The following is a 22,939-nucleotide window of genomic DNA, read 5'->3' as shown; positions in this document are numbered from 1 at the left end:
GTTTTGTTAAGTTTCCCTATGAGAAATTTCTGTGCTTTAAGGACCATGATTTTCATGTCATAAGATAATTTTTAAACAATTTGTAAAAAAAACCAAAACTATTAAGATTTTTAATGTTTTGTTTTGAGGACTTAAACCCCTTAGTAGATTATGAAATATGCTTACTTAAGTGAACTCAGGAAGTCCAATTTAGCTACAGACAGGTACAACAAGGGTAAAGGGAGTCTTAAGAATTTGTAGTATTTTAATTGCCTTGTTAAAGAAACTAGCATTCTTGTTTTCAATTAAAGAAGGAAAAACAAAACAGACCTTTAAGGCAGCACTCCAGAATAGTGGTATAGAAGCCAAATAATGAAGCAGTATTTGGAAGGATCCTTAGGTATCTTTGGGAAATAGTTAATAGAAACATGGGACATAATACAGTAGAGTGATTCTGGATGGGAGAAAAAACCATACATTTTTATGGTTATAGTAGAATTTGTCAGTTGTGCTTAAATGAGATGGGTAATAGTAAAGGAGTAATCTCTTGATAGAGAATCCTGCATGTTTGGGTAAAAAAGATGGCCTAGTTACAGATGGAGAGCCATGGATAACATATGGACAACTCATGTGCCTTGTTGGTATCCATGTTATATCAAGAAACCTAGAGAAAGGCGTCTAGTATTATGGTTGGACTCTCCTCCAAGGCACATTTAAAGGAGAATATGAACAAGAGTCAAAATGGTTGGGCATTCAAGAATGAATTGCCATCAACTTAACTTGGAAGAGGTAGCCAGGCAATGAAATTGAAGTACAATTAGAATGCTGTGTTTTGTTTTCTGTTGAGGTAAGCCATAATACCTTTTGGGTTATATAATTGCCTAACTTTTGCTGAGCACCGTGTGATTTTTTTAAAAAATAAAATATCAGGATGTTTTGATTATTTAGACTGTTATTTATATTTATAGATGTCAAGTTATGGCCTAATAATATCCCATTCCCCCTCATCTGGATGTCTGTTAAATGTACCTCCTAATTTTAAGGTATATTTTATTTTTCAAGATTGTGCTTAAGTTTGGGGTCGTACTTGTATGTGTAGTCGTTCCTAATATGGAATTCAGTTTTTCTTCCTAATAGGTTAAACTTTAGTTGTTTCCTATTAAGAAGTTGGCTATCGGTTTAAACTGTATTTTTATATTGACATTTGGTTTCAGGTTAATTCCTTCTGACTCACAAAATCTTGTTGTCAAAGTAACCTCAAATGGTGTTAGCAAAATTATGGAGCAATAATTAATCAGACATTTATTAAGCACCTTCTGTGTGCCAGGCACTGTGCTAATTGCTGAAACTGGCCAGTGGACTAGTCCAAACTATATAGCTTGTGCTTCAGCAATACAGGGTCAATAGCAAAAAAGTGGAATGTTTTTCCACTCCCCATCAATGAGCAGAGAAATGCTTGCCAATGTAAATGGGATCCTGAAATCAGCAACTCAACTTTGTAGAATATAGTATTCACACTAAAAAAAAAGTTTTGTTTAGTCAGAAACGTTGTCAAAAGCAGTAATGCTGGCATGGAATTTTTTTTTTTTTTTTTGAGAAAAATATATTGAAATGCTTATTACCTATTATCTATTCTGTGGCAGGACAAGAAGTTAATTTACCATTGTCTTTACTGTTCCTTTTTTATTTAGCAAAGAGTCGCTTTAAATGACTCCTTGCATGTTGTCTTAGGTACTCTCGCCTCTGTGCCCTGTTAGTTCAGGTTTGATGTTGGGGTGAAACGAAGCACTTATGAGTCACTGACCAAAGGAGGGGAAGGAAGGGAATAAGCGTTTATGTAGGGCTCCTGCCAGGCTCTGTGCTGAGCGCTTCACAGACACGGCATCTGGTCTTCACAGCAGCTCTGCAGAGTAGGTGCTGTTATCACCCTCATTTTACAGTTGAAGAAACTGAGGCAAGCAGAAGCAAAGTGATTTGTCCAGTGTCACATAGCTAAGTAAGTTTCTGAGGCAGGGGGTTTACTTTGTTCAACCCACAGCAGGAATACTGTGGCATTGAGCTTCTCTGAATGGTGGCGGAAGGCCTTACGCCTTATCTCCGTCCGGTCAGTATGTTATCAGGGTATGGTGACTCACGTGGTTTTAGGCAACCACCAAGTCTGAGAGGTACTGACTACATGTGCTTGGAGCCTGGGACCTTTTATTTCCTGGGGCCTGGAAGCTTCAGCCAGTCAGGTTGCGTGGGAGGAGGAAGTCAGGAAACTCAGGGACACTGAGTCAAGAGAATGCTAGTCCTTTCACACATGTTCAAAGTATAAAATTGTTCTGTCATGTTTAGCAAGCATTTATTAGGCACCTACTTTATGCTAACCACTGTTCGATACTGGGAATATAAAGACCATATAGAAATAGGTCCTGTCCTCAAAAAGTTTACATTCAACTGGGACAAGTAGATTGATATGTAAAAACAGAGTAATTTGGGGAAGGATAAAGCTAATGCTAATATTAAGAAAGTCTTTGTGGAGGAGGAGTGAATGTCAGGCATAGGGTGCAGCTTGGGTGAAGGCAGAGAAATTTGTTCAGTAGATCCATTTGACCAGAGAATGTGTTCAAGATAATATAGATAAGGTGAGAACAGTTGGAGCTAGATTGTGGAGGGCTTTAAATCCCAAGATGTAGATTTTTGTATTTTTTCCTAGAAGTAAGAGAGCTGAATATTTTTAGTAGAGGAATGGCATAGCTAACTAAGCCTGTCCCTTAGGAAGATGGTTTTGGCAGCTGGGTAGAGTTGGATTAGACAAAGGAGAGTCTAGACAAAAGGGAGACCAGTTAGTCTCTGGTTATAGTCCAAACGAGAAGTAATGAGGGCCTTAAATAAGGTAATGCTTGGGTTAGTGGAGAGAAGGGAGAAAATGGGAGAGAGGTTGTGAAAGTAAAATAGATATGAGATTTGGCAGCTAGATATAGAGATGAGGAACAGAGAGGAGTTGAGCATAAATCCAGGGTTGGGAACCTGGGTGATGAGAAAGATGGTAGTGCTCTCCACAGAAATACTTAGATGGAGTTGCATATCTCTTCACTGATATTATGCCCTAGCAGTCAGATTGAAAAGATGTCTCTTACCTTGAATATATCCCATCCTTTGATCTCTGTCTTGTTAGGAGGCCAGTATCAGAAGGGCTGTGGTGTGGAAGGTTAGACTAGTTCTACTATGCCCACAAGGTGATGATGAGAGATGGAAGTTGCCAAAAGGCAAATTTACCCTGCAATAATCATAACTGTCTAAAAGTGGAACGGGCTACATAACAAGTTAGTGAGTTCTCCACTATTAGAGGTCTCCAAGTGGAGGTTAGATGGTCCCTTATGGAGACGTTAAAGGTCCATTCTAATTAGTTTAGGATTCTAGCAAGGTGCTAGGTAGTTGTACTTGCTAACTTCCCAGAGAGCTGCATGTACGCTTTTACTCCAAGAACTCCTTCACAGGAACCACGCAAAAGTGGCAAACCCATCTAGAATGACTGAGGGCAGGATTGAACAAAGAGCTCTGGGGACCTTTGGGTGACCGATGGAAATATTTACTCCCTAATATCTTTCATTTATATCTGCCTTTTTAAAAGAAATGTTACTTATGTTATTTATAGTTTCTGTCTATTAATTTTAATTTCTTTTTAACCCTTTTTAATTTTCTTTTTCTAGGGAGTACCTCTAGGTAAAGCATTGGAGCACAGGTCTAGGGCTGGAATGAACCTCAGAGGTGTCTAGTCCAACCCCTCCTCATTTAACACATAAGGAAAATGAAACCCTAAGGAGATTTAGTGACTTTGCTGAGGTCACATTAGTGGTATGAATCAAAGGTAAAATTTGAACCCAAGTACTCTGACTCTACCCTTTTGTGTGTCAAATCATTTAACCTTCTTAGGCTTTAATTACCTCATTTGTGAAAAGAAAAAAGGAAAGTGAGGCAAGAGGTTGGACTACATAAGTAGTGTCAAACTCAAATAGAAATGGATCCCTACTGACCACATGTTGACTTAGAAAACAATAAATTAACATTATCTATGTTTTACTGTACTTTTATTTATTTTGTTAAACATTTCCCAGGAATATTTTAACCTGATTCCTCAGCCCCAGGACTACATGATATCTAGGATTCCTTCCAGCTTCTGATATGTGATACTAAATCTTTCCAAGGGTATAAAGTGAATCCTTATTCTAGTTTATTATGCATATGTTTGGATACAGTAGAGGAGGAATTGAATGAATAGTTGGAATTTTACTTCCAAATTAGGGATCTTGTCCAAGAGGGGAATAAATATTTATTAAGTGCCTCCTATGTCCCAGGCAGTGTGCTAAGCGCTTTACAAAAATTATCTCATTTGATCCTGTCTGACTGCCTATCTGATTTGTTTTGCTGAAAACAACAGAATTGAGAGAAAACAATTTTTGTGTGTGTTTGAGTTACTATAACTCTCCAAAAGTACAGACTGAAATAAAATATTAGCTTCATTTTAAAAAATCACAATATTAACATGAAATTTTGTTCATTGTTTCTATTTTTATTGCCCATTCCTTTGTAAAAGTCTGGATGGTCATTTTAAATTAACCAGTAACCTACAGGTTGGCATTTTTGTAGGGAAAGTATTAAAAAATTGGAGGGCATCAAACTTTGATTATGTCTCAAATGTAAAGTTAAATATAATAGTATAAAACTTTTACTACTTTATGTATAAAAATGATCATCGTGCTTTTCTAATTTGAATTTTCTTCAATTTTTTTTATAATAAATATCTCTTCAATTTCCATATTTTACTTGTTAAAAGTTAATATCCAGTATTAGCTTCATTCCTACTTAGTAATATAGTTAGTGAGCTTCCCTTTGGTTTTGCAAGAAGGATTTTGTTCTTTGTTGAATATAGGTATTGCTTTGTATTTTACCTTCCTAGTTACTTGTGGATTTGGATGTTGGTGATGATAGTTTTTTGTTTATTTTGGTTTGGGTTTTTTTTTTGTTTGTTTTTGTTTTGGTCTGTACCTATGATTTTATTGGTGTAGTGAACTACCAATAAAGAAATTCTCTTTACCAAAGCAGACCAGCAAGTGAATGAAGTTGCCTGAAGGCATTGAGAGGTTAACTTGAACATTAATTACCAAGGTCTCCTATGTATCACAAACTGAACTTTGAGACAAGGTCTTTCAGATTTTGAGTCCAGCTTTATATTCAGATAGTATATAGTAATGTGCTAATATATTAATAATACCTTGTGTTGATAATTAATAATTAGGTGGCTATACACACTTCAGGCTGATATGAAGTAATATTAGCCAATATGATCCTATATTAAAAAAATTAATGACTATCATAAGTTTAAAATACCTAATAGTGTGGATAAAAACAATTCCTGCACTTAAAAAGATCTGTCTTTAAGACAAAAGATACTGCAGTTTGGTACCATAAAAATTTGTGTGGACAGAAGTACCATCAATGTAGATAGAAAAACACCTGAGAAATGCAACTGAAGGTTTGAAGAAAGGAAAAAATGTAGAATCAGGGGTGGGAAACCTGTGGTCTCGAGGCCACATGTGGCCCTTTAGGTCCTCAAGTGAGATCCTTTAACTGAATCCAGACTTCACAGAACAAATTCCTTAGTGAAAGGATTTGTTCTGTAAAAGTTGAATTCAATCAAAAAGCCGAACCCAAGGACCTAGAAGGCTACATGTGGCCTTGAGGCTGCAGGTTCTCTACACCTGATGTAGATAAATCACTGTGGGGGGGAATGTGATAGGAAATCAGTAGTATAGAATAGAACGGTTTTTGAGTAGTAAGGAGAAACTAGTTGAAATTATGATATACTTTTTTTAAATAAATAAGTAAAATCTGAAATAAAAAATCTTAGCTTTAGGTAGGTAGAAAAGCTTAGTATAGGAAGCAGCATGATGTTATAGAAAGAGTGCCAGTCTTATGTCAAGTGAGTGAATGATGGGTTCAGATATTGCCTCTGACACCGACTACCTTCTGTGTTCCCCTTGGCAAGCTGCTTAATCTCTGTTTCCTCATCTGTTAAGTGGGGATAATAAACACTATAGTACCTACCTTACAGTGTAGTTATAAGTATCGAATATAACATATAAAGTACTTTGCAAATCTTTAAAAGCATACTATAATTGTCAGCTTATTGTTATTGTTGTTAAATGAGTTAACAAATGAGTAAAATTTGCCTTTCTTCTAGGTTTGTGTGAACTTCCCATTGCCTCTGGATTTTTCCTTTTTAAAATAGTTGTAATCTGTGTGTATTCAGTCCTAGTTATGTTCATCCTTTCATATAGGTCTTTCCATATTTTAATGCATGCTCCATATTTATGATTCTGTGGCACTATAATATTCCATTTTACTAAAATACCATGACATACTTAGCCATTATCAAATTATTAGACACATAAATTGTTGTTTGTGATTTTTTGCTATTTCAAGAAGAGCAGCTATGAATATTTTTGTACAGAAGCTCTTTTTCCTAGTTTAGGATATTTTAGGGACAAAGTTCCAGATGATCACTTTTGTGGCTTTTAATACATAATCATATTACTTTCCAAAATGCCTATGGTAGAATTATTCATTCACAGTATGTTAGAGCTCCCACTTGCCTAAGTCGCATTAATGCTAACTTCCAAAATTTTTTGCCATTTTCTCTTTCCTAGCGGATATAAACTGAATTCAGGCACATCATTTTACCTCTCTAAGCATAAATTTCTTCATATGTAAAATGAGGGAGATAGACTAAATGATTTCTGGGTTTTTCTTGCCAATTCTAAAAGCTGTTATTCCTCTGTGATTCTCCCATCTCAAAAAAGCCTTTTCCTGATCCAGCTATCTCCATATTTCTCTCTTCCCTTTCATGGCCAAACTAGAAAAGTCTGATGATAATCACTCACTTTTTTTTAATAATAAATAGGTTTTATTGGGGTTTCTGGTCAGAACCATTAGCAATGACTTACCTGCCCAGTTGGGGGGGCCTGTTGGTAAACGGATGCCACTGCCCCTGGATACTCAGGTTATATGTGTGGTAGGGTTTCCGGATGTGAATCAAGTCCAGGCCTGACTGGTCAGCTAGCTTCTAGATCAGCGTGGCAATCTCCTCCGCCGTCTTATTACCGATAGCCACCTCCTGGACAGAGCCGTTCAGGTACTCCGCCACCAGCTGGGGCACGTGGCATTTCTTCGCCGTCAAGTAGAGCACGACCCCGGGTTCCTCCGCGCAAAGTCCGTCACATGCTGCTCCACAAACTCCCTGGCGCCGCGGGACCAAGGTGCGTCACGGCTGACCCTGAGGCTGAGGCTTTGTAGCTGCACGTAGCGTCCCAGTCCGTGGTGTAGGAAGCTGCCCAGGAAGCGGCCTGGGGTCCAGGGCCGTCGTGGCCACTATGGGCCCGGAAGCCCGATCACTCACTTTATAGATAGTATCTCAGGATTTACAATGCTATTTCCTTAAAACATCAGTGATAATCATATCATCCCATGTTTCCCTCTGCCTTAAGAACCCTAATCCTATTCTTTGTCTTCACCTTCTATCCCTTAGTTATTTCTCAAGTAGAAGCAGCACTTTCCTCCTTTATCTCAATCTCTAGATTTATCAATTCAACCTTATGCTCAGATATCTTGCCTTCTTTTTCTGTTGCTTATCACAGCATGCCAAACCCAGCCTTGGATTATTCCTGCCATTACCTACCTTCTTTCATATTTCTGTGCTGCTGATTAGAGCAAGAGAAAGTCATGAAACTTCGTTGACTGAACCAAGTACAGATTTATGTTACATTAACTCAGCTGGGTCCTCACTGAAGTAGGGTCATCTTTTCATATCTCCCTAAATCAGTTCCATCTCTCATTAACCACTGCAATTCCAAATCTTTTAATCCTTCCTCAAGCCTTCTCTCACACTCCCTACCTACATCCTTTTCAGCTGAGGACCTCAAGAAACTCATGCTTCACTGAAAAATTTAGGCCTCTTAAGGAAAGGTTTTGCTTTCCTTCTCATCTCACCATCACTCAGATATCTTTGCCCATTAAGTCCTCCTTTATTTCCTGTAGCTCTTTTACTTGCTGAGGCACACCCTTCTATATGCATCCTTGATCACATCCAATCCTGTCTTGTCCAGCAGATTGCTCCCTCAATCATCCCATTTTTCACAAATCTTTAATCTCTCCCTAGCTATAGTTTTCTTTCTTTCTACGTATAAACACATTGCTGTCTACTCATCCTTAAAAACACTCACTTTGAATATGCCATCCCTGCTAGCTAACATCCTATATTTCTTCTCTTCTTTTTAGCTAAACTCTTTGAGAAAGCTGTCTGTAATTGGTGACTCCACTTCCTTGATTCTAAACTCTGTGGGTTTTTTAGGGCAGCAAGATGATGCAGTGGATAGAGTGCTGGACCTGGAGTTAGGAATTCCTGAGTTCAAATCGAACCTCAGTTACTTATTAGCTGTGTGACCCTGAGCAAGTTATTTAACCTCTGATTGCCTCAGTTTCCTCAAGTGTAAAATGAGGATAATAAGAGCACCTATCTTGCAAGATTGTTGTGAGGATCAAATGAGATGGTATTTATAAAGTGCTTAGCACAGTGCCTAGCCCATAGTAGATGCTATATAAATGCTTATTCCCTTTCCTTTCCCTGATTCTCAATTTGAACCTCATCATTCAATGGAAACTACCCTTCAAAAGCATCAGTGATCTTTTAATTACCTAATCTAATGGCCCTTTCCCCCAGTATCATTCTTCTTGACCACTCTAAAGGCTTTGATATTATTGATTACCTTCTCGTGGATGCTCTCTTTTCTTTCTCAATGTTTTCAAGACACCACTCCCTTCTCATTGTCTTCCTACCTGCCTGACCACTTCCTTTAAGTCCTCTCAGATTTGGCCTTCTCTATACTGCCTTTTCTTATTCCATTCACTCCATGGGTTAAATTTTCATTTCTATGAAGATGATTCCCCAATCGATATGTAGAGTCAGTTTTGCTCTAATATGCATTTTGAAAATGTGGATTTGTTGAAATTGCTATATTAGGGAACATTTTGAGCATAACTTGAATTTCTAGTTCCAAATTTGCTTCTGCACAGTTTCTTCCAAGAGAAACACCAAGAATGCAGAAAACTGCACTACTTTGCAATAACTCATAAGCTGGAACTTTTCTGATCCCCACTTCTATAAGCAAACTTCAGGTCATTTTCAAAGTAAAGTGCCATATTTATTATATATGTTCTTCTGTTGTAGTAGGAGCTATGAACAGAGAAGGACTGTTCTACATTATTCCCACCCCTGTCAGACATGGTCTCCAGCCTTAAGGCCCAAAGTCACGGCCTGCCCATCTAGCTCATGCAACTAGGAGCTCAAGATCTCAGCCATCATTTATTGTAGTATTTATGTATTTCTTAACCATTTAACATGTATAAAACTGCTACTGTTTTTATTAGGTTTCTGAAGTCTTTGTGTGTGTGTGTGTGTGTGTGTGTGTGTGTGTGTGTGTGTTACTAGTGAAGTTTTTGAGCATTGTGCCCCAACCTTGTGTTCCCCATAAGCCTTGTGTTGTTTTGTTTTGTTTTGTTTTCTTGCACAATTTTGCATATCATAGCATAGTTTTGGAGGCATGCATATGTCAAATTTTAGAAGAAATGACTTTATCTAGGTCTGTCTCTCCTGGGCTGTAGTCTCAGATCATCATTTGTTATTTGGACATCTCAAACTAAATATCTCCTTGAAGTTTCAAACTCAGACTTGTGGAAAACAAAACTTATCTTCTCCACTTTCTCTCCCAGCCTTCCACCCCACCCCAACTCAGTCAGTCAACTAGCATTTATTAAGTGCTTGCTGTGTTCTAGATACCACGTTAACCCCTATGAATACAAATAAAAGCAGAAAGAACACCCCTGCCCTTAAGGAGCTTTCATTCTAATGGGAAAGACTACACATCAAAGGAAGCTGAAAGGGGAGAGGAAGGGGGAGATGTGAAGGTACTCAGTGGAGGGCACAGTAGAGAAAGTGTAGAATGCAGCCTGAAGAGGAATGACCTGGGCAGCCTCCTTAAACGGAGGTTCTAGGAGGAGCCATCCAATCAAAGGGAAAGGCATAAGGATAGCAGGTACTTCCACTATATGAGTTCCAGACTGGAGTGAGTTTCCAGGATGTAGAGGTTTCCGGGGTGTGGAAGAGAAAGTTCAGAGTGTAGCCTGGAGAGGAATAAATCCCACCTCTCACCCTCTAGGCCCTTCCCTCTTCTGAACTTTCCTGCAACTGTCAAAGGCACCACCATGCTCTCAGTCTCAAAGCCTTGGTGTCACCCTCAACTTACTCCCCATACCTAATCTGTTGACAAGTCTTGTCTTTCCTTCCTTCACAATATCCCTCATATAAATCACTTTCCCTCCACTCACACAACTACCAGCTCTGGTGTGTTCTGTCACTTCCTTACTGGATTATTGCAGTAACCTTCTGTATGTTCTCCCTCTCTTAAGTCTTTACCCACTCAATCAGTATTTGGTTTGAGATGTCCAAATGACAATTGATGATTTGAGACCAGAGCTCAGGAGAGGTAGGGCTAGATAAAGTCACTCCACGTAGCTGCCAAAGTGATCTTCCCAAAGCATGGATAGGACTGTGTCAAAGCAAGGTCTAACCTTACTCAGTAGCTGCGTATTGCCTCCAGAATCAAATACAAAATCCTCTGCTTGACTTTTAAAGTTCTTCATAACCTTGTCCCTTCCTGTGTTTCCAGTCTTAAGTTCTTAACACTTAATTTCTCTTCATGTTCTTTATAATCTAACAGTACTTTCCTTTTTGCCCTTTGCACGTGCCATTTCATCCATCAGTGCCTTTACAGTGACTGTCATCTCTGCCTTTAATACTCTCCTTTTTCTCTTCCACCTACTGGACTTCCCTAGCTTCCTTCAAGACCCAGCTCAAACCCCCTCTTCCATCAGAAATTACCTTCCATCTACTCTGTATACATATCTTGTCTCTTTATTGTTATTTGAATGTTGTCTCTGCTCCCTCTTCAACGTCTTATAGTCTGGCTTCTCTTTGGAGGTGACCACAAATTTTTTGTTGACTGAATCCATTGGCTTTTTCTTGTCTTAGTCCTTGTCCTCCATCACTTTGATCACTTTGTATAATATTTGACACCATAAAACACCTATTCCTGAACTGCCCACACAGTATCTTTACTTGGATCTCCCACCTGTATCTAAAACTCATTGTTTCCAAAACAGACAGGTAGTGTGGAGATGTGGACACCCAGCTCTGTTTATATTTAGGTGAGTAACCTTAGATATGTCACTTCAATAATTGTGGAGAGGACTGATGTGTAAAAAGACATCTTTAAGCGCTTACTGTGTGCCAGACAATGTGATAAGGAAGCACTGGGGATACAAACAAGGCCAAAAGACAATATCTACTTTACAGGAAATCACAGTCTAATTGGGGAAACAGTATGTAAACAACTACCTACAAACAAGCTAAATTGAAGATAATCAACAGAGGGAAGGCACTAGAATTAAGGGGGATCGAGAAAGGCTCTCTGTAGAAAGTGGGATTTTAGCTGGGGCTTGAAGGAGAAGCCAGAGAAGGCTGGAGGCAGTGATAAGGAGGAAGAGAATTCCAAGCGTGGATGAGAGCCACAGAAAATTACCAGTCAGAAGATGAAATGCCTGGTTTGAGGAGTAGCAAGGAGGCCAAAGGCACTGGATTGCAGAGTACATGACAGGGTTAAGGTGTGTAAGACTGCAAAAGTAGAAGGCAGCCAGGTTATGAAACGTTTAGAACACCAATCAGAGGATTTTATATTTGATCCTGGAGGTAATAGGTAACCACTGGAGTTCAATGAGTAGGGGGTTGACATGATCAGACCTGTGCTTTGGCAGCTGAGTGTAGGATAAACTGGAGTGGGGAGAAACTTGTAGCATGAGAGACCAACCAGTAATCTGTTGGAGTGGTCCAAGAATGAGGTGATAAGGACCTACACCAGGGTGGTAGCAGTGTTAAAGGAGAGAAAAGAAACTATGCAAGAGATGTTGCAAAGGTAAAATCAACAAGCCTTGGCAACAGATTGGATATGGGTAGTGATAAAGAATGAGGAGTTGAGGATGATGCCTGTTTTGTGAGCCTGGGTGACTGGGAGATTGTACCCTCCCCAGTAATAGAGAAGTTAGGAAGAGGGGAGGGTTGGGGGAAAATAATTCGTTCATTTTTTGATATGTTGAATTTAATATGTCTATGGGATATCCAGATTGAGATGTTCAAAAGGTAGTTGGAAATGTGAGATTGGAGATATTTGAATCCTTGGAAGTTAATGAGATCACTAAGTGAAATAGCATAAAGGGAGAAAAAAAGAGGGCCTAGCAGGACAATACCTTGCAGGACACATTATTAGCAGGCATGACCTGGACAAAGATCAAGCAAAGGAGACTGAGGAGTGGTTGGATAGGTTAGAGTAGAACCTGGAAAGAGTAATATTACAAAAATCTAGAGAGAAGAGAAAGATAGGAGGGGTTTTTAAACAGTGACAGTTTTTAAATGCCAAACAGGAGTCTGACTGAGGGTTATAATGATTTCAGGGAGATGTGATATGAGGAGAAGGGAAGAAAAGGGAGCTCCCTGTGAATGCTTTCGATTTTTTTTTTCCAGATTGAGATGAAAGGTGCTGTGGGAGGCTTGAGAAAAAGTGGTTAGGCCCAGTCAAGTTTAGTGACTGGGATAAAGAATTAGTTAGGGAGGCGTAGAAGGACTGCCTTGCTATAGTGAGGAGCCAGTGGAGACCAGTTAACATAAGACATCATCACTTGATAACTATAGGAAGAAATTCTGTGAAGATGCAAGATTTTATCTGTTCTATTTGAATCTGTTGCATGTAAATTTATTGTTAATGTTTTAAAGACAAGTATTCTAACACACTAGGGATTTGCATTTCACAGCGCTTTAGCTGATTTATGGAACTAGTTAGCATAGAGGACTTTCTTCTCTGTTCAACGGCACATGAACAAGTGTAAAGGAAAGAGGCTGTAGGGGGTAATCCAGGGTAGTATCCCTAGTTTTCTTCAAAGCCAAGTTCGGCTACCTCCTCCATGAAGCCTTTCCTGAGACTTTGTTCTCCCTCTTCCGCATACCTGCTTTGTATTTATTTTGTTCATACTTGTGTATATGTAGCTAGCATTTATATAGTGCTTTAAGGTTTACAATGCCTTTTACCAATTTTGTCTCATCTTATTGTCACAGCAGTTCTCGGAGGTAGGAACTATCACTATCCCTATTTTACAGATGAAGAGACAGGTTAAGTGACTTGCTCTGGATCTCACAGCTAGAAAATGTCTGAGTTGGAATTTGAACTCAGGTCTTTCTGCCTTCAGGTCCAGCACTGTATTCACTGCATGACCTAGCTACTTTTAATTTATGCATGTTGTTTCCCTCCAATCAAATGTAAGCCCCTTGAGGGCAGGGACTTAATTTTTGTCTTTATAATTCCACTTAGCAAAAGGGCATTGCATAGTGGGTAGAGACAGCCTCAGAACCAGGAAAACTTGTATTCAAATCTAGACTCTGAGTTACACAGGCTTTCTGGCCCTAGGCAAGTCACTAAACTTCTCATTGCCCTAGACAGCTAGCTCTCTTAAGACTTTAAATTGCAGAAAAGATGTTGGCCTGCATTGGTAGGGGGAGTTTCCTCACCTGGGAGTTCCTCATACCGGTGAAAATCACAGATCCCGTCCTCATCACCATCTTTGTATTCCCAGTACCTAGTACAGTGTCTGGCATATTACAGGTGTTTGATAAATGCTTGTTGAATGATTGAATAGGTTGCAACCATCTAGAAAGGATTATAAATTATATATTGGTTTTTTCAGGTGTGCTTTTACACATGGTATAGTGTAAATATTAATGCTATCAGTATTAACTTTGAATATGAATGATGGTATACACATACAGCTAATAAGTTTGCTTGGATTAAATTTGAGAACTCATCAGATTTCTAGACTTATTTTGGTGGTTCACTTATTTTAAGAAGTAGCTAATATTAATCATTTTCACAAGGAAAACAATTTAGTCATAGCATTTTTTGTAATGAGTTATTTTTTTAATGCAATATAGCAAATTATATTTTGGGAATGAAGGCAGAATAGTTACATAGGAGTTTTAATTGAAGAATCCTTTTCCTTTTTAAAAATAATGCTTATATTACCTTTACAAAGGTCATCCTTCTGATACCTACCTAATCAGTGGTAGCCGTTAGTTTTTAGCCTATGCCCCAGTGGAGCTTAATCTCTGGCAAGGCCCAGCTAAACTGGAAAGGTTTTGAGTAAACAGTGATGGAATGACTCTGTGTCTGTTTATCCAGTATTGGCCTAACTTCAGAGAGACTCATTACCTGGTTTGCTGTAGGTTAATAAATTCTGACCCTCATCATCACCCACCACCCTCCAGCATTTCTCAAAAGACCACTTACTGAGTTAAAGAAGGATTCTATAGACTATGGTGGTGGAAGGAGTATGAACACCAATGAAATTACAGGTCATGAAGTTTTAAAGAAAAGATAACATTCATGGTACAGAGTTGTTTTGTTTCTTTGTGGTTTTATATGACGTTTAGGCATTTCTTTTTAACATTTCTTATACTCGCATTTTTCTGATTACTTAATTTTCCATCAGAGATAAGGCATCATCACTTAATAATTATAGGAAGAAATTTTGTGAAGATGCAACATTTTATCTGCTCTTTTTAAATTGGTTACACACAAATTTATGGTTAATGTCTTAAAGACAACAAAAATTAAAACAAACTAGGAATTTGCATTTCACAGTGCTTTAGCTGACAAATGTGGGCGTAGCAATTGTATAGGTTGTTAGAGAAAGAGAGCTGGCTAGATGTAGTGGTTATATTAAACTTAAATCTACCTTTTAAAAAGGTACAACTCCTGGGTAAAGAAGCAGATGATGAATATTAGTTGAATTGTTCTTATCACTTTTTTTTAATTAGGCTATCTTAATTTCTAGGAAATGGAAAAATCATCAAAAGTAAAAATGGGTCCTCAGGCACTTGACACTTATTAGCTGTGTGACCCGGGGGCAAGTCACTTAACCCTGATTGCCTCACCAAAAAGCAGCTAAATAAATAAAAATGGAGGCTTTTAAAAACAAATTCAGATTTCCACCAGACTTGCTGTGCTTGCATATAAAGATTTACTAACATATTAAACATGACATGCTCTTTGAGTAATTTTTCCTGCAATGGTGATTGGTGGGACCAGCCATCTTCACTTTCACATGATTGGTTCTTGTGACTACATTTGCAAAATGATTGATTAGATATTACAATGTTTGGCTTAACTGTCTAGAGAGAAAATTAACCTTGTGACCAGGACCTCTATAGCAACATAACTGTAGCCCAGAAACAGTACCTGGACTTATTTCCTTCATCATATATACATCCTTAAGAAAGAGCAAGCTGTCTATATAGTAGGATTTCTTTCAGGTACCTTGTAACTTACTTGCCTGACCCTCTTTTGCTTGGCTTTATTCTGCTTCTGATAATTCTGATAATTCAACATCCTTGATAAATAAGGAAGAGAAGAGCCAAATTTGTTTATGAAATTATCCAGTTTTCAAATTAATCGAAGAGGTGGTTTTATACATTTTTTTGTTGTTGTTGTCAGAATGGGGAGGGGCATGAGGTAGAATTAGGTAGCAGGAGGTTACTTAGAGTAAGCAGACAAACCCTTAAAGAATGCCTGAGTTATTAGGAGATTGTGATTTGCTTGTGATTATACAGTCCTTTATCCACTACTGCCTCTGTTAGAAGCATCCTTTTCGTACGATTTCTATAATTTCACTTTATTTGTGACCTGTGACTTTATTGGCATAGGAGACTCCTGGTGAGGAAACTCCTTTAACCAATGTAAATCTAAGACTTTTGAAACTTGTAGTCTTAGAGAGTTTCCTGGGGCACTGAGAAGTTGTAACTTGTTGGAGGTCACACAGCCACTATTTGCCAGAAAGAGGGCTTGCATCTAGGTTTTCCTGAATCCCACAGGGGCAGGGTGCCTTGCATCACTTACAGCTACTTGCATTGTGGTTATTTTACAATGTAGATATTTATCAATAACTTTTTTTACCCTTAGGAATACTGATTTAAGCATTGATTTATTTCCAGGTGAAAAATAGGGATTATAAAGATTTGGAAAGACAAGAGTTTATAATTTGTTTTATATAGCTAAAATATCTGTTTTACATAATGTAAATAGGTGCTAGTTTGCACTGCAAGAACTCCCAGAGAATGTAAAGGAGTGCAGAATGATACATTTTAGGTTTTTAAAAAATATATATTAAAATGCCTCCCTTTGAAAGGTGACTGAAGTAAACAGAAAACTTTGGTTATTGTGGATATATTGTTGGTTTATGTAAACATACACTTTGATTTCTTTCTCTTTAGGTAGCACATTTCAGAAATTCTACTTTAATTTTGGCAAAGTTATTTCATATTGGTATTTGGGATCCCTACTATTGAAAATTTATTCATTTTAAATAAAACTTTTTATGATTGAAATTGGAGTAATTTCTACAAAGGTAAAGTAAGCTAATTTTCCCTTTTCTGATTAAAAAAGGTTTTTTAAAATAATGTACATTTACTTGTTAATACTGTGGAAGCAAATTTACAAGGCAAAATTATGGAATCTCAGACTTGGAAGAGATCTGAGAGCTCATCTAGTATATGCCCATACATGACAGTGATGTCCTTCAGAATGTTCCCAAGGAGTAGTCATCCAGTGTTATACAGCCTTCTATTATTACTGCTACTACACAGTCTGCTACTTCCTGAGACAACCCATTCCACTCTTGGCCACTGTCATTGTTAAGAAATTTGTGCATTGATTGCAAAGATTACTGTTCTTAAAAATAATACTTACACACTGGAATTTAAAAATAGAGTTGGAAGAGATGTTAGGTATTGGTCAGTCTCATCCCTTATTTTGTAGATAAGGAAACCAATGCTCAGATAACTAAAGTGACCTAAAGTTACAGAGGTCTCAGAGATGGGAACAGATGAGACTTTGTCTCCTAACTCTAAGACTATCATTCTATTTACTACAAAGTAACCAAAAAGCCTCTCTCCTTTCTCTTTCGTTCCCCTCTCCCTGCAAAAAACTAAAATTGTTATTCCTCTTTCTTTGTAGAAAATATCAAATTGTATTATTTAATAAAACATTTTATTAATGTTATATAAGTGTTCAGTTACCATTCTCAAATATTATACAATAAAAAGACATTATTAGATTAACATTTTTTAGTTGGATGGAACTTTATCTTATCTGTTACATAGGATCTTTAATTGAACAGCAAGGAGGTATTAGTATAGACTGTTGGGCAGAACATGGAAATAACAACACAAAGCATTTAGTACAGTACTGGGTACCTAGCAGAGATATCCAATAAATTCCCATTTAGAACTATCCAAAGTAGAATGCTCTGAATCCTATTTGTTAGAAATTCTTTTTGTGAGAATAAAATTGATCATCGAAGTCTCTTCTAACTTGAAAGTTTCTGTGACTTGAACTATCTCTACATAGTGAAGATAATTTGAAAAAAACTGTAACTTTCCATTCATTGTGATGCAATTTAAAGTTTATACTAGAAATTTCAACAATAATCAATGCTAGTGTGTTAGTTTCTCTGAAGAACATGTCTCAGATTTAGCAGTAGCTTAATGTGCCATTGATAACTGTGTTTTAAAAAATACCTTACTGATTGGTTTTAACTATACCTAATGCTAAATACCTAAATGCTCTATGATGACTTTTGGAATTGAGGGGATAGATTTCTTATACTTAGTATCTGGAGCCATTAGAGATATTTTTGGCCTAAACTTGTGAAATGTTATGTATGTCTGCCAAAATGATGGGAAAGTGAGTGTTGTGGATGTTATTTAGATCTAGATGCTTGATCTTTATATGGAAATTCATGAGGCAAAGATTATAGTTGTGTTACAAGGAGAGTGCTCTCTTGAATAGGAAAGAAATAAACAGATGTTAGGAGAAGACAGCCCCATGGATGTAAACTGGTAAGAACATGTATCAAGGAAGGCCATTGGTAGTATTGCATGGCTTACTAAAATAAGTTCCAAAGTGCCATTATTAAAAATGTTCCTGTTTTGTCACAGACTTTGAGTATTCCAAGTAACAACTGGTCTTATATTATTAAAATTTATTTAAACTACTTTTTAAAAAAAAAATTTTATTTAAAATTTTAAGTTCCAAATTTTATCCCTCCCTTCCTCCCTGCCCTCCCCCCTCCCTCAGATGGTAAGCAAGCAGATATAGGTTATACATGTGCAATTATGTGTAACATTTCCATATTAGTCGTTTTGTACAAGAAGACTAGATTAAAAGGGAAAAAAATGAAAGAAAGTGAAAAATAGCATGCTTCAGTCTGTATTCAAACTATCTGTTCTTTCTCTGAAAGCAAATAATATGCTTCATCATAAACCCTTTGGGATTATCTTGGATTGTTTAAACTACTTCTAAGGAATAAACTGCTTACCTTTTGAAATAAATTTTCATGACCTCAGAGTATGACTCTTTTATTTAAATGCATTTACAGAATGTCAAGTAATTCTTTGCAGCTTGAAAATATTTCATTCACTCATAAAAAAGAATGTTTACTTCAGGGATTAATTAGTATATTATACACATCTGCATCACTGATTCATTGTGTGAAAGAGGGTATTTATTAATTGCCTGCAAAGTGCCAAGTAATGTGAGGTTACATATACAAAAGTGAAACAGCTCTGGCCTTCAAGGAACTTCCATTTTATCAGAGGATACCGCATATACATATCTAAATATGTACAAAGAATATTGGAGGGCAAAGGGCTAGCTGTTGGGCCGAATCAGGAAAAGTATCATGAAGAAGGTGAAACTTGAGTAGAGATTTTTTTTTCTTTTTTCTTTCTTTTTGGGGGGGGGGGCTAGGCAGTGGGGTTAAGTGACTTGCTCAGGATCACACAGCTAGTACATGTTATGTGTCTGAGGCCGGATTTGAACTCAGGTCCTCCAGAATCCAGGGCCAGTGCTCTATCCACTGTGCCCCCTAGCTGCCCCTTGAGTAGAGATTTTAAGGAAACCAGGGATTCTAAGAGGCATAGGTGTTCAGGAAATGTTCTCCAGATACAAAGGACATAAAATGCAAAGACACAGATAGGAAATGGAGCCTGTGAGGAACAACAAAAAGTCCACTTTTGTTGGAATGTAGAGGTTGTTAAATGGAGCAATATATAATAAATCTAGAAGGTAAGTTGGAGTCAGGTGTGAAGGACTTTATACATAAGGTTTAGAAGAGCTTCTGTGGATGGTGGGTTAGTGAATTAATAAGGGAGATATATAGTAGGATTGGCATAGCAGCAGTGAGGACCCAGTTGAAGTTACATATCATAAATTTGTAGTGAACAGTCAGAACAGTTATGTGATTTTTCTCTGCCTTCGTTCAGCAGCATGTGTGTAGGAAGCAAAGGCAACAAATAGTGGGAGTGATCCAGAGCTAAGACTTAACTGGGTGTGATAAAGGGTCTAGGAATTCAAGAGAGGAGGACAGTATAGAGTTGAATTGTTTCACCAAGGAGTCAAGATGGGGAAAAGAGGAGAGAGTAACCAGTGCAGGGGAGGGAGCCTGGGAGAAAATTGGGGGGAGGCGGGGTCCAAGGGATTAGAGGTCACAGTGAGGATGAAGAGTAGGGTTATGTAAAGGAGGCAGAGGGAAAGTTGAAAATCCAGTAGATTAAGGTTGGATAAGAGGATTTCAGAATTCGTGAAATTAGAGGTGGTACATTTGTGATTGATGATAAAATCAAGGGTATGACCATCTTTGTATGTGGCTGAGATAGGGTGGAGAAGTAGTTCATGGGATGTGAGCAGTTTAAGGAATTGAATGTTTAGGATGTTTAAGGGAAAATCGATATGTATGTTGACATCCCTCAATATGAGAAGAGGAGGTGGTCAGGAGAGGAAAATTGTTAACCAGGTATCAGTCATTGAGGAAGGAAGAGGAGTGACAGAGTGTGTGTGTGTGTGTGTGTGTGTGTGCGCGCGGGGTTGTGTCTGTAGACAACAGATACCAGGATTGTGATTGGGTGCTAGATATGAATAGCATGAACTTCAAAGGAAGACAGGTTACTGAGTGATGGAGGAAGGGGGAGAACCTGAAAGTGGCATTGGGTTGCTGGGAGTATTCTAATTCTTCCACCTTCGCCAGTGAGCCATGGAGAACGAATGAAGGTGCAGCCAGTATGGAAAGGGTGGCCAGGAAGGCTGTGTCATCAGAGGGAAGCCAGGTTTCATTAAGAACTGGGAGATAAAAGAAAAGATTTAAGAAGAAGGGAAGGTTTTTGTCTATGAAACAAGCATTCCAAAGGGCACAGTGGAAAGGCTGCATGGAGTTAGGTTGAAGCTTTGGGGTCATAGGGTTGAGGAGTATGGGAATGAGGAATTGGGTGGTAGAGAGTATGGAATGGGGTTTTGAAGATGATCTACAGAAGTTCAGTCACTGGGATGTAAAGAGTGTGACCAAGTGTGAGGATATTCATCATTGAGTGGAGAGAGTCACTCTCCTCTGCCTTCAAAGAACAGGCATAGCAGGAGATGGGAGGACTGAAAAAGAAGAGAGGATTGCTCTTCTTTGCACTGGAAGTTCTTCACATCCCAGTTGGGATGAAGATGCCTTGTGCTAGTACAAATGGAAGCGGTTGCTTTGGGGCAGATGGAAAATGCCTGGCTCATCTCCTAGCAGCCTTTCCTCAGGGAAATAGAAGGCTCTGGGTGCTAACCCACATCACCTGAGGTCTTCTCACCTGAAGACACTAGCTATGAGGAAGCAGCAGAAAGTGGTAAATTCTTTGTGCAAGTGGAAGGTGCCCTGCCTGACTGCCATCAGCCTTTCCTCAGGGAACATGCTGTGCCCAGCAGGAAATGGAAGGCTCAGGGGCACTAGTGCACCCATATTCTGAGGTCTCTTGCCTCTAGGGTAAAATACAAACTCCTCAGTTTGGCATTTAAACCTATCACAGTGTGCTTCCATTTTATTTTTCTAGGCTAATTTCAAATTCTCTTCACACACTACATTTCATCCAAACTGGCCTATTTGCTGTTCCCCAAACTTTGCATTATATCACTTGTCTACTTGTCTTTGCACATTCAGGCTCTACCCCTATTCGGGAATGAACTCTTTCATCACCTGTACTTCTTTTAATCTCTAGCTTCCTTTAAAGTTGTTTTCCACATATTATTTTCCACAGGAATTCCTGATCCCTATTAGTTATTAGTATTTGTTCTCTGTCCTCAAATTATCAAGTATGGGTTTGTTTCTCATTTTGTCTTTGTACCTACTGTGCTTTGCACATAGCATTTGTCATTTTAATTTTCTGTCATCTTAGCCAGTCTGATGGGTGTGAGGTGGTACCTCAGAGTAGTTAGTGAATTTTTTTCATAAGATTATTGATAGCTTTGATTTCGTCCTCTGAAAATTATATGGGTTTTGACCATTTATCAATTGGGGAATGGCTCTTTTTTTATAAATTTGGCTCAGTTGCCTATATGTTTGAGAACTGAGACATTTATTACAGAAGCTTGCTGTAAAATCCCCTCCCCCCTCCCCAAACCCCTTTTCTAATTTTGGCTGCATTAATTTTGCTTGCACAAAAACTTTATAATTTAACATAATCAAAATTATCCAATTTACCTCCTCTGAAGCTCTCTATCTCTTGTCTGGTCATGAACTCTTCCACTATCCATAGATCTGACAGGCAGTTTTTTTCCCTGCTCTCCTAATTATGATACCACTCTTTATTTCCAAAACATGTATGCATTTTGAGCTTATCTTGGTGTACACTATGAGATGTTGGTCTGTGCCTAGTTTCTGCCAGACTCCCTTCCCGTTTTCCCAACAGTTTTTGTCATAGAGTGAATTCTTGCCCCAACATCTGGGATCTTTGAATTTATCAAACACTAAGTTACTGTGCTCATTTGCTTCTCTAAATTGTGTACCTAACTTATTCCATTGATCAACTGCTCTATTTCTTATCCAATACCAACTTGTTTTGATGATTACTGCTTTGCAGTGCTGCGAGACTGGTACTTCTAGGATCCCTTTTGTCACATTTTTTTTTTTAATTGATTCCCTTGATATTCTTTACCTAAGTATCCTCCAGATAAATTTTGTTCTATTTTTTTTCTAGCTCTGTAAAGTTATTCTTTGGTAATTTGATTGGTATGGCACTGAATTAGTAAATTAATTTAGGTAGTTTTACCTTTTTTTATTATATTGACTTGGCCGGCACATGAACAATTAATATTTGTTCATTTATTTAGATATATGTTTATTTATGTGAAGAATGTTTCGTAACTACGTTCGTATAGTTCTTATCCTTGGCAGGTAGACTCCTAAGTATCTTATACTGTTCTGCAGTAATTTTAAATGGAATTTTTCTTTCTATCTTCTCCTGCTTGGTTTTGTTGGCAATATATAGAAATGCCGATGATTTGTGTGGTTTTATTTTATATCCTGCAATTTTGCTAAAATTGTTCATTTTTTTCTCTTAGTCTTTTAGTTGACTGTCTTTAATTGAGTGATGGAGAAGGAGTGAAGGTGCAGTACTGGAAATGGTGGCCAAGGAGGCCGTGTCATCAGAGGGAAGCCAGGTTTCAATAATAGCTAGTAGATGGAAGGAGTGGGAGAGGAAAAAATTTAAAAAGAAGGTAGTTATGTTCTCTGTGAAACAAGCATTCCAAAAGTCATGGTGGAAGGGCTGAGTGGAATTAGGATGGAGCTTTGGAGTAGTAGGGTTAAGGGGGATAGGAATGAGGAATCAGGTCGTAAGTAAACCATGATATCTTCTGCAGAAAGTGATAGTCTTGTTTCCTCTTTGCTTATTCCTTCG

The 22,939-nt window shown here is 38.0% G+C and overlaps 1 protein-coding gene and 1 pseudogene across 2 annotated transcripts in view; one reads left to right on the top strand and one right to left on the bottom strand.

Moving 5' to 3' along the window:
• TAB2 (TGF-beta activated kinase 1 (MAP3K7) binding protein 2) overlaps nt 1-22,939 on the top strand; it is a 114,583-nt gene that overhangs the window by 5,838 nt on the left and 85,806 nt on the right. The window lies entirely within an intron of this gene.
• On the bottom strand, nt 6,929-21,003 carry LOC114040020 (annotated as a pseudogene).

Source organism: Vombatus ursinus, unplaced genomic scaffold, assembly GCF_900497805.2.
Source record: "Vombatus ursinus unplaced genomic scaffold, bare-nosed wombat genome assembly UNPS02012602.1, whole genome shotgun sequence".
Classification (NCBI taxonomy): domain Eukaryota; kingdom Metazoa; phylum Chordata; class Mammalia; order Diprotodontia; family Vombatidae; genus Vombatus; species Vombatus ursinus.
This window is presented reverse-complemented; position numbering and strand designations above follow the sequence as displayed.